At 44.9% G+C, this 10642-nt stretch overlaps 1 pseudogene across 1 annotated transcript; it reads left to right on the top strand.

Annotated features, from left to right (window-relative positions):
- The first annotated feature begins 5870 nt into the window (after positions 1 to 5870).
- Positions 5871 to 7251, top strand: LOC311628173 (heterogeneous nuclear ribonucleoprotein A1-like; annotated as a pseudogene). The gene has a single exon. The product of its transcript is annotated as a heterogeneous nuclear ribonucleoprotein A1-like (transcript).
- The last annotated feature ends 3391 nt before the right edge of the window (positions 7252 to 10642 follow it).

The following is a 10642-nucleotide window of genomic DNA, read 5'->3' on the forward strand; positions in this document are numbered from 1 at the left end:
TCTTCCCATTTCCTGTCTGCAGAGCAAGCTCTTTCAACTCTTTTAGCTGATTTTTGTTGTTGTTTATAAACATATCTCCAAATAACATTTACATATTGCTTTTGCTTGGTTTTCCTGAGCAGGAATCGAACAGCTGTCTTCCTTCCTAAGTGCTTCACATGCATGAAGCTACTCAGTCCTCATAAGCTTATAGAGCAGGTTCTATTTTCCCTATTTGGCAGGTGGGGAAAACAAGGTCTTAAAATATTAAGCAACTTGCTATATATCATATGTCAGGGGACTCAATTCTCAAACTATACAGCCTCAATCCAGCACCCTAACATACTAAATTCAGTGGCACGCTGGCAAATTGAACAAGGAGCATCCTGGAGCAGGGATGACGAGGTCTGGGAGCCTTTAGGGCTTTTGCTGACTTTGTAGAGTAATGCCACCTTTGTAACCAACACCTAGCTTTAACGCATAATGCTGTTTTGCCATACTTGTTTGAAAAATTACCCCACTCAGATGCAGTTAAAAGACCTTCCCCCCACCCCCCACTACTCCCCGCCAGTAACCTCTCTTCCGAGGAGTAACCTATCACTTGTAGTTGCATGCATATAATGTATATGCATTCATCGCCAGTGGGTAGTGTTATGTCCTATATTTTCCAATTAGGAATGAAACATCGAAACGGGAATCTCCGTCACTTAGAAGTGGCAACGGTATCAATGATGAGCTCATTTAAACCTAAACTTCTAAACATTAGCAGTTAGTCCCTGTGGCCTTGGTGGGGATAACATTGTTTTGAGGTGCTTTTGTTTGTTTTGTCAGAGAAATTTTATTTGGTAAGTCACAGAGGTAGAAGAAATAATTCCTTTGAGGCGGTTGTTTTGGACTGCCAGGGGATACACACAGAAAAAAAAGTAAATTGAAAGTGAGGGTGAAACCACAAAACTTATGGCAACTTACAGGGCTCTTTTGTAGCTGACAGAAGCGCTCCTCCTCTGAGGGGACCTGTCTCACCCTTGCACTCTCAAGGAACAAAGTGTCAATGGCTACACCTAAGAGAATTCTCTCATAAGGGAATATCAGTTCTTAGACCCATATTTTCCATCCGTCTTCACTTACTAGAAAAGAGTAAATTCGCCCTGGCCAGGTGGCTCAGTTGGCTGGAACATCTTTCTGAACACCAAAGGGTGTGTTTGATTCCTGCTACGGGCACAAATCTATATCAGGGGTTTGATCTCAAGTTGGGGTTTCTCATATTGATGTTCCTCTTCCTTGATATCTGAAAATCAATGAAAACATATCCTCATATAAAGATTAAAAAATAAAGTAATAATAATAAATTAGATGTCAGTGTATCCCAAACAGAAGTATAAGATCAGAACAAAGGAAAGGCTTTGATGCAGAAGGGTTGCAGGATATGATCACTTTGCGTTGATAGGAGTTTGGGGAATAGCTGTAGGAATGAATTCTAAGGGTATTAAACCAAAAGCGATGATATAAGAGAGGCCAGACACATTGATATGGGTGTACTCACAGGAGACACGATTCCATGTGCTGGCTTTGGAACCTGGGTGTGGAGATAACAATGACTCAATGGCTGCCTACAGTCAACTGGCTTGAAATGTCGGAACTTTCCTGGCATGCTATAAAGGGCAAAGTCCTAGGGAGACGGGAATGTGGGTCTGTTGTGTGGAAACCAAGCTCGGTGGCTGACAAAAACAGAAACGTGTTGTCTCACAGGTCTGAAGGCCAGAAGCAAATTCGTGTCACTGGGCTGAGACAGTGTCAGTAGGGCTGAACTCCCTCTGGAGGCTCTGGGACCCAGCACTCTGTTCTTTGCCTCTCCTGGTGGCTGCCTTCATCCCCTGGCTTTTGTTCACATCACCCCAATCTTTGTCTCCATGGACACATTGACTCCTTAGATTGTGTCTAATCTCCCTCTGAGATGTTTAGGGCCCACTCAGATCTTGACCGAAATCATATCTTTGCTCTCTTTTGCCATAAAGGTAAATTCACAGATTCCAGGGATTAGGACTTGTTATCTTGGTGGCCATTGATGAGGCTACTACAATATATCCAACAGGTCAGTGGTTAAACAAACTGGTATATCCATACCCTGGGGCACTATCTCAGCTACCTGGATCAACCTGGGTGCATCTCCAGAGAATTATGCTGAGTGAGAAAAGGCCAATCTTAAAAGGTTATGTACTGTATGCTTCTGTTTATATAGCATCCTTAAGATGATAAAATTATAGGGATGGAGAGCAGATTTCATGATTGCCAGGAGTTAAGGAGGAAGATGGGGACAAAAAAGAAGGCAGGTATGGCTGTGGGACATAGATCTGTGGAGATGCTAATGTCATATATCTTGATTGATCAAAATCCTGATTTTTGATACTGCTCCACAGTTTTGTATGTAAGGGGTAGAATATCTCTAGTATTTTATAGCAGTGTGTGAATTTACAACTATGTCAAAGAGCTTAATTAGAAACTTCCTTTATTCTTGAAATAATGAGGGGTTTCTGTTTTCCTGACTGAACCCAGACTGACATAGTCCCGATCTCAAATTAACAATCTCCCCTCAGTGTTTGCCCATGTCAGTCACTGGAAGTCATGATTCTAGGTTCATCCCTGAGAAGGTTGGTAGCTGTCCCCATATGTTTCCCTCTGTCACCCCTCTCCATCTACTGAAACCCTTTATAGTGTGGTGTACTCATGAACCCACGTTCAATCATTAGCTAAGTCCTCTTTATCCTCAACCTTTCCTCTGACATTCCCTCCATTCTCCTGCTCTAATTGAGACGTGGCTCTCCTCTGAGGGCACCATTTCCCCCTCCAGACCTCTCAAATGAGGCTGTTTGTATTCCCACTGTTCTAATATCACTGGACCTATAGGTGGCATAGATTCTCTTGTTCCTTAATGAACTAGCCCCTCCTTCCTCTGTTCCTTATGTCATCAATCTGTTCCACATACCATATGTCTCCTCTTAACTGCAGTTGTCTGTGAACTTGAGGCACTTCCTTGGCGCGCTCTCTTCATTACGTTACTAGTAAACTCTTGGTGACGCTAATGTACATGTTGATGATCAGCTCAATATTCTAGCGTGTCATATCCTTGATCTCTTGTCCAACATTCTTCATCTTTCCTCAGCTACTTTCTTCCATGAGCAATTCCTGGACCTTAGTAACTCACCTCTCTATCCCCTCATTTTCAGACATCTTGCTTTCCAACCACTTCCCATCTCTTTAGCTCGCATCCTCTGCTAAATGGACTCCAGGAATCTTAATCTCCCTGATTCTTCAATGCATTGATTCAGTTTTACTATCTCTTATTCCCTTCATGTCCTTAATTGCTTTCTTGATCATTTTTAAATTCTGTGATCAAACATTCCTTGCATAGTCTCTTAATTTCCTTGCCCTTTCTTTGTTAAACATTTGGGTAAGCCACAAACCTGGTTGAACCCACTGTCTGTTTATTCTGTGCCTGCACTCACATAGCTGAACCTGGCTGGAGAAAACTAGGTTCCATGATCTCAGCTTAAATTCATGATAATTGACCACAAGCCGGCCACCCCATTAGTCATCCTACTATAATTCATTCAGTCTACTGTTCTAAATTTCCATTTTATTTACCTCTCCTCCCTCTCTCAAACCCCTGACATTGCACTGGATTGCTCTTAGCCGATGGCATTGCTTATTTCACCGAGCAAAATTTGAAGCTATCAAAAGAGAACTTCCATAAACTCTCAGCAACATCTCATCAGCCCACCTTCCTGCCTCTGTTCCACAACTCTGGCTCACTATGTTACTATGTCTCTTCTGTTACTTTGGATGCGTCATGCTCCTAACAGGCACCTGTGGACCACTTCCCCTCCCCTCTCATTAATCAGAAATGTGGCTCTGGCAGCTTTTCCCTCTCTCCTGCATCACCGCTTGTTTCTTCTGAACTGGACCATTCACACCAGCATATCAACTTACAGTGTTTCTCTCTGTTAAAGTTAATAATGAATCCCTACCTGCTACCACCCTATACCTCTCTCTAAGTTATGGTACTATATATACTCAATGACTGCAAACTCTTCTCTCATTCTCACTTAAATCTAATGCTGAGTAGGTTTTCACTCCCACTTGTCCATAGAAAGGGTTCTTATTTGTGAGTGAAGTTCACATTCTAATTGACACCATTTTATAGACACAGTTAAGTTACTTTTTTAAATACTTTTATTGATTTTTTACAGAGAGGAAGGGAGAGGATAGAGAGTTAGAAACATCGATGAGAGAGAAACATCCATCCACTGGGGATGTGCCTGCCACCAAGGTACATGCCCTTGACCAGAATCGAACCTGGGACCCTTCAGTCTGAAGGCCAATGCTCTATCCACTGAGCCAAACTGGTCAAGGGCAAACACCTCTTTTTAAAATTTTTATTTTAAATATATATTTCTTTATTGATTTCAGAGAGGAAGGAAGAGGGAGAGAGAGATAAAAACATCAATGATGAGAGAGAATTATGAATCAGCTGTCTTTTGCATGCCCCCTACTGGGGATCGATCCTGCAACTCAGGCATGTGAAAATTGGCCAGAATCAAATCTGGGACCCTTCTGTCTGCAGTCCGATGCTCTATCCACTGAGCCAAACTGGCTAGGGCACCTCTTTTCTATACACATTGCCATCAAGATGAATGGGAGAAAGCTATACTTCTGCCTTACATTTTGTGAGTGAGACTAACTTTGAAGTAGGTCTTACTTAGGGGACTAAGTACAGAATCTGAATAATTACACCCACAGGTTGAATTTGAATCTCATATTTGTTATTTTAATGCTGCAATTCTGTTGTCTTTAATGATCGGATAAAATCATTCTTCCCTTTGTAAAATTTAGCAACTAAGGGTATTAAGAGAGTTCCTTTCCTTATTAAAGTGTCAGAATTATACAATGAATGTTTAATGTCAAGGCAAGACTGCTATTTTATTCTAAGATACAGAGGGAAAGGTCATTGCTTTTGTTATAAGAGCTTTAACATATGTTCTTGAAGGCAAGCCGGAGCTCTATGTGAAAAACCATGGCAGGTTTTGAAACTCAATTATTTATCATTTGGAGAACATCATTCTCTGGGTGTAGGTGTTTGTCTCAAATAAAAATATAAATTTGTCTCCATAGATTTTATACTTTAGAATGAGCAATGCTGTAAGATGTATTTCATGTTTGCATTGAAAAATTTAATTCCATTGAGTATGAATGGAGCAATAATTTGATTGACAGGAAAATAGCTGTCAATTTGTTTTCTTTTGATCTGTAGACAGAAATAATATAAATCACAGTGTGACAATAGCTGTTGAACTCTAGTTTTCACTTGGCATTCCCAAACCACTGCTCTGAATCTATCGGATGTTGATCACGTGGGCCTTTAATGATCATTTTTAAATTGGCATCTGGGGTGCAGAGATGAGTCTTAAGCTGTGTCTGAGGAAGCTGTATATTAGTTTTCTCTTTCTGTGTATGTGTTGCTCCTAAAAATAAAAGACAAGATCATTTTACTCAAATAAATTTAATTTTGTTCAAAGCAAATGTGCATTGTAAATGAACTAAAGACTTAGATAACTATCAATACACTTGAAATCTGATAATACATTGGGAATTGAAAATAGGTCTACAATAAGCCCATAGACATTTAAATTCTTAATATTAATGGAAACTAAAACAAAGAAATAGCCTGAATCTTCAGTCATAGATTCCTGTTGTTTTCCTAGGAATTCCTGATACATAAATGGGTGTTGTTGACCATTGAGTTTAATGAAAGCATTAATGCTTCAGTAACTTGAAGAGATAAGCATACTGGTTAGTAGAATTTGGTTTGTATCATGACTGAAGGCATATTTTCTTTAATAATCAAATGATTAGCTTTCTGCTGGTGAACGCTGCGGAGTGAGCATCGTTTGAATCCCCCCTGTTGCAGGCATCATGTCTAAGTCTGAGTCTCCCAAAGAGCCGGAGCAGCTGAGGAAGCTCTTTATCGGAGGTTTGAGCTTTGAAACAACCGATGAGAGTCTGAGGAGCCATTTTGAGCAATGGGGAACGCTCACGGACTGTGTGGTGATGAGAGATCCAAACACCAAGCGCTCCAGAGGCTCTGGGTTCGTCACCTACGCCACTGTGGAGGAGGTGGGTGCAGCCATGAACGCAAGGCCACACAAGGTGGACGGGAGAGTTGTGGAACCAAAGAGGGCTGTGTCAAGAGAAGATTCTCAAAGACCTGGTGCCCACTTAACTGTGAAAAAGATTTTTGTCGGTGATATTAAAGAAGACACTGAAGAACATCACTTAAGAGATTATTTTGAACAGTATGGGAAAAATACAAGTGATTGAAATCATGACTGACAGAGGCAGTGGCAAAAAGAGGGGCTTTGCTTTTGTAACCTTTGATGACCATGACTCTGTGGACAAGATTGTCATTCAGAAATACCATACTGTGAATGGCCACAACTGTGAAGTAAGGAAAGCCCTATCTAAGCAAGAGATGGCCAGTGCTTCGTCCAGCCAAAGAGGTCGAAGTGGTTCTGGAAACTTCGGAGGTGGTCGTGGAGGTGGTTTTGGTGGAAATGACAACTTTGGTCGTGGAGGAAACTTCAGGGGTCGAGGTGGCTTTGGTGGCAGCCGTGGTGGTGGTGGATATGGTGGCAGTGGGGATGGCTATAATGGATTTGTTAATGATGGAAGCAATTTTGGATTTGGTGGAAGCTACAATGATTTTGGCAATTACAACAATCAATCTTCAAATTTTGGGCCCATGAAAGGAGGAAACTTTGGAGGCCCTTATGGTGGTGGAGGGCAATACTTTGCCAAACCACGAAACCAAGGTGGCTATGGCGGTTCCAGCAGCAGCAGTAGCTATGGCAGTGGCAGAAGGTTTTAATTACTGCCAGGAAACAAAGCTTAGCAGGAGAGGAGAGCCAGAGAAGTGACAGGTTACAACAGATTTGTGAACTCAGCCAAGCACAGTGGTGGCAGGGCCTAGCTGCTACAAAGAACACATGTGTTAGACAATACTCATGTGAATGGGCAAAAAAACTCGAGGACTGTACTTGTGACTAATTGTATAACAGGTTATTTTAGTTTCTGTTCTGTGGAAAGTGTAAAGCATTCCAACCAAGGGTTTTAATGTAGATTTTTTTTTTTTTTTTTTTTTTTTTTTGCATCCATGCTGTTGATTGCTAAATGTAATAGTCTGATCATGATGCTGAATAAATGTGTCTTTTTTTTAAATGTGCTGTGTAAAGTTAGTTTGCTCTGAAGCCATCTTGGTAAATTACCCCAACAGTGTGAAGCTAGAATTCCTTCAGGGTGATGCCAGATTCCATATGAAATTTACTCACAACCTGCTTGGGCACAGAAGCCGTTGTCTTCAGAAACTTTGGTGTGGTTGAATTGACAGTTACTGTGTTGTGACCTGGAGTTCGTCATTAAAAGGGTCACCCAAGCAGAGTCGTGGAGTTCATTTGGTTATTAATGATTGTTGGCACATCCTATGCAATATATCTAAATTGAATTATGGTACCAGATAAAATTATAGATGGATATGAAGCTTGTGTATCATCCATTATCATGTGTACTCAATAAACGATTTACTATCCTCTTAAAAAAAAATAATCAAATGATTAATTTGAGGTCTATCTCTTATATATATATTTTTTCTAAATCAATCTTTATTGTTCATATTATTACAAAGGTTCCTCATTTCTTCCCCGCTCCACCAGGTTCCCACCCCACCCTCTGCCCCCTCCCCATCCCCCATTGTCCTCATCCATAGGTGCAGTTTATGTTCAGTCTCTTCCTCCCTCCCTTTCCCCGATAGTAAATCCTTTTTCAGATAGTAAATCAGTTACTTAGCATTTTCTCATATCAATAATACCTCCACATGCCCAATGATACATTTCACACAAAAGACATTTCCAAATAGGTCAACCAGCCTCATCCAGGCCCCACCCAAGGCACTCACAGATCAACACCACAGCCCTATACTAACTCAACACATCCAGATCTAAGCCTTCATCACTTGATTCAGCAGACCCTCAAGTTCCCGCAAAAGTTTCCAGCCATGTCTGAGAGGCAGCCGTGGGGCAGGGGCAGGCGAGGAGCGAGCTGTTCCGGGCCTGGCTGCTCCGGGCCTGGCCTCTGTTGCTCTGGTTCGTTCACTGCCGCTCCCGACCTAGTTGCTCTGGACTTGGCTGTTGCTGCTACAGGCCTGGCCGCACCCGACCCGGCTGCTCTGGGCCCGGCTGCTCCGGGCCCGGCCACTCTGGGCCTGGCCGCTCCCAGCCTGGCAGCCGCTGCTCCGGGCCTGGCCGCATCCGACCCGGCTGCTCCGGGCCTGGCCGCTCCCAGCCTGGCAGCCGCTGCTCCAGGCCTGGCCGCACCCGACCCGGCTGCTCTGGGCCCGGCTGCCCTGGGCCCGGCCGCTCCGAGTCTGGCCGCTCCCAGCCTGGATGCTCCGGGCTTGGCTACTGCTGTTCTTGGCCTGGCTGGTCCCAACTCAGCTGCTCTGGGCCCAGCTTCTCCAGGCCCGGCCACTCCGGGTCTGGGTGCTCCTGGACTGGCCACCATGGGCTTGGCTGCCTCCGCCTCAGGCCTGGCTGCCACTGCCCCAGGTCTGGCTGCTCCAGTGCTGGTTGTTGTTGCTCTGGTTCTGGCTGCTGCTGCTCTGGGGCCTGGCCATTGCTGCTCCGGGCCCGGTTGCCACTGCCTTGTGCCTAGGCACTCTAGGCCTGGCCGCAGCTGTTCCAACATTCTGTCCTTTTTTTTTTTTTTTTTTTTTTTTTTTTTAAAAACACACGCATATATGTTGCAATGTTGGCTGGTGAGTTGAGTTCTGACTTAGTCTTTGATTTTTCAAGATCTTCTTTGTATTCTTTCTTAAGTAATTTTATTATCTTTTGCTCTCACTTGATTTCTTCACATTGAGAACTTCTTTGGTTTCTTCCTTCTTGTCCTGGGAGCTCAGCAGGTTGGCCTGTGGCACCCCTTTGTTCTCAGTGGGCTCTCGCGCTGCTCCAGCCTGTTTCTGGGGTCGGCGCCACCCAGGAAGCAGCCCAAGGCCTTGGCTCCGTTGCCCGTGCTCAGAGGTCGAAGGCTCAGGGGCAAACCCCCCCTGGGGGCCCTGTCGCCTGGCTCCCTGCCGGCGCCCGGCTGGCCGGTGTCCTGCAGGGGCCCCTGCTCCCTGTTGCATTCCTCCAGTCTGGAGCTTTTTTTTCTCTTTCCCGCTAGGGGAGTCTAGGATCAGAGTCAACAGACTGTCCTCTGCGCGCAGTGAGCGACTCTGGGGGCTCCGCTTTTCGCCACTCCCCTGGGATTCCGCCTCACAGCCCCGTCTCCCCCTGCTCGAGCCCGGGTCCCCAGGGTCTGCTCCAGGACTGGGGTTCAGAGCAGTCGAAACTGGGGCCCAACACAGCTGGGGCTCCCGTTTCCTTCCCTCCAGGGCAATCACGCATCAGAGTCAGCATTCCTTCCCTTGCAAGCAATGTGCATGACTCCGGGGGCTCGGCCTTTCGCCGCTCTCCCAGGACTCCACCTCACAGCCCCTTCTCCCTCTACTTGAACCTGGGTCCCCAGGGATTGGCCCAGAACTGGGGTTCAGAGCAGTCCGGACTGAGGCTCAGCACCGCCAGAGGCCCTGTTCCTTCCGGCTAGGGTAATCCAGCATCTAAGTCAACATTCAGTCCTCTGCACACATTGTGCGCAGGACTCTGGGGGCCCTGCTTTTCGCTGCTCGCCTGGGATTCCGCCTCACAGCCCTGTCTTCCCCTGCAGGAGCCTGGGTCCCCAGGGTCTGGCCCATAACTTGGGGCTCAGCGCTGCCAGTTCGGGGATTCAGCCCAGGCTGGGGGTTTTATTTCCTTCCTGCTAGGGAACGCCAGGCAGCACTCAGCCCTCTTCTCCTCTCCGGCTGCGACCTCTCCGCGTGCGTGCGTGGGAGCGCGCAGCATGTCTCCATACCTTAGGCTTTTTTTCAGCTCCTCTGATTTTCCTTCTGGTTTTCTCTTTCCTTCTTGTTGTAGAATTTTCAGTCAGTCGACTACCTGTAGCTCTGGGCGATGTCCACTCTACATTTTAGTTGTATTCCATTGAAATTGTTGTGTGCTGCTGCGGTTAGGTGTCTACACGAGCAGCCTATCTCTTATATTTGGATATTCAGGATTAAGCTAAATAACTTGGAAACAAATTAATTAAATCCATTTTAGAGCTTATGTAGACTAGAAAAGCCACATCCTGGAGTCTTGATAAAGGTAATTTGAACATTCCTTTTCTTCAGTGAAAAAGTATAACCCTGGCAGGTGTGGCTCAGTTGGTTGGAGCTTTGTCCCATCACGAGAGGTGATGGGTTTGATTCCAGGCAGGGCAGGGCACATACTCAGGTTGTAGGTTCGATCCTCACTTGGGGAGGCAACTGAATGATGTTTCTCCTCTCTCTCTCTCTCTCTCTCTCTCTCTCTCTCTCTCTCTCTCCCCCCTCCTCTCTCTAGAATGAATTTTTTTTAAAGTACAATTTTTGGATAATAGTCATTAAGTAGAAGAGGGTTTCTGGGTTCCAAAATATGTGATTTGGGGTGCATACAGCCTTACAAATCTTTCACAGAAATTACAGTTCAAATATCAAATG

Source organism: Pipistrellus hanaki, assembly GCF_964339955.1.
Source record: "Pipistrellus hanaki genome assembly, chromosome: 9".
Taxonomy (NCBI): Eukaryota; Metazoa; Chordata; class Mammalia; order Chiroptera; family Vespertilionidae; genus Pipistrellus; species Pipistrellus hanaki.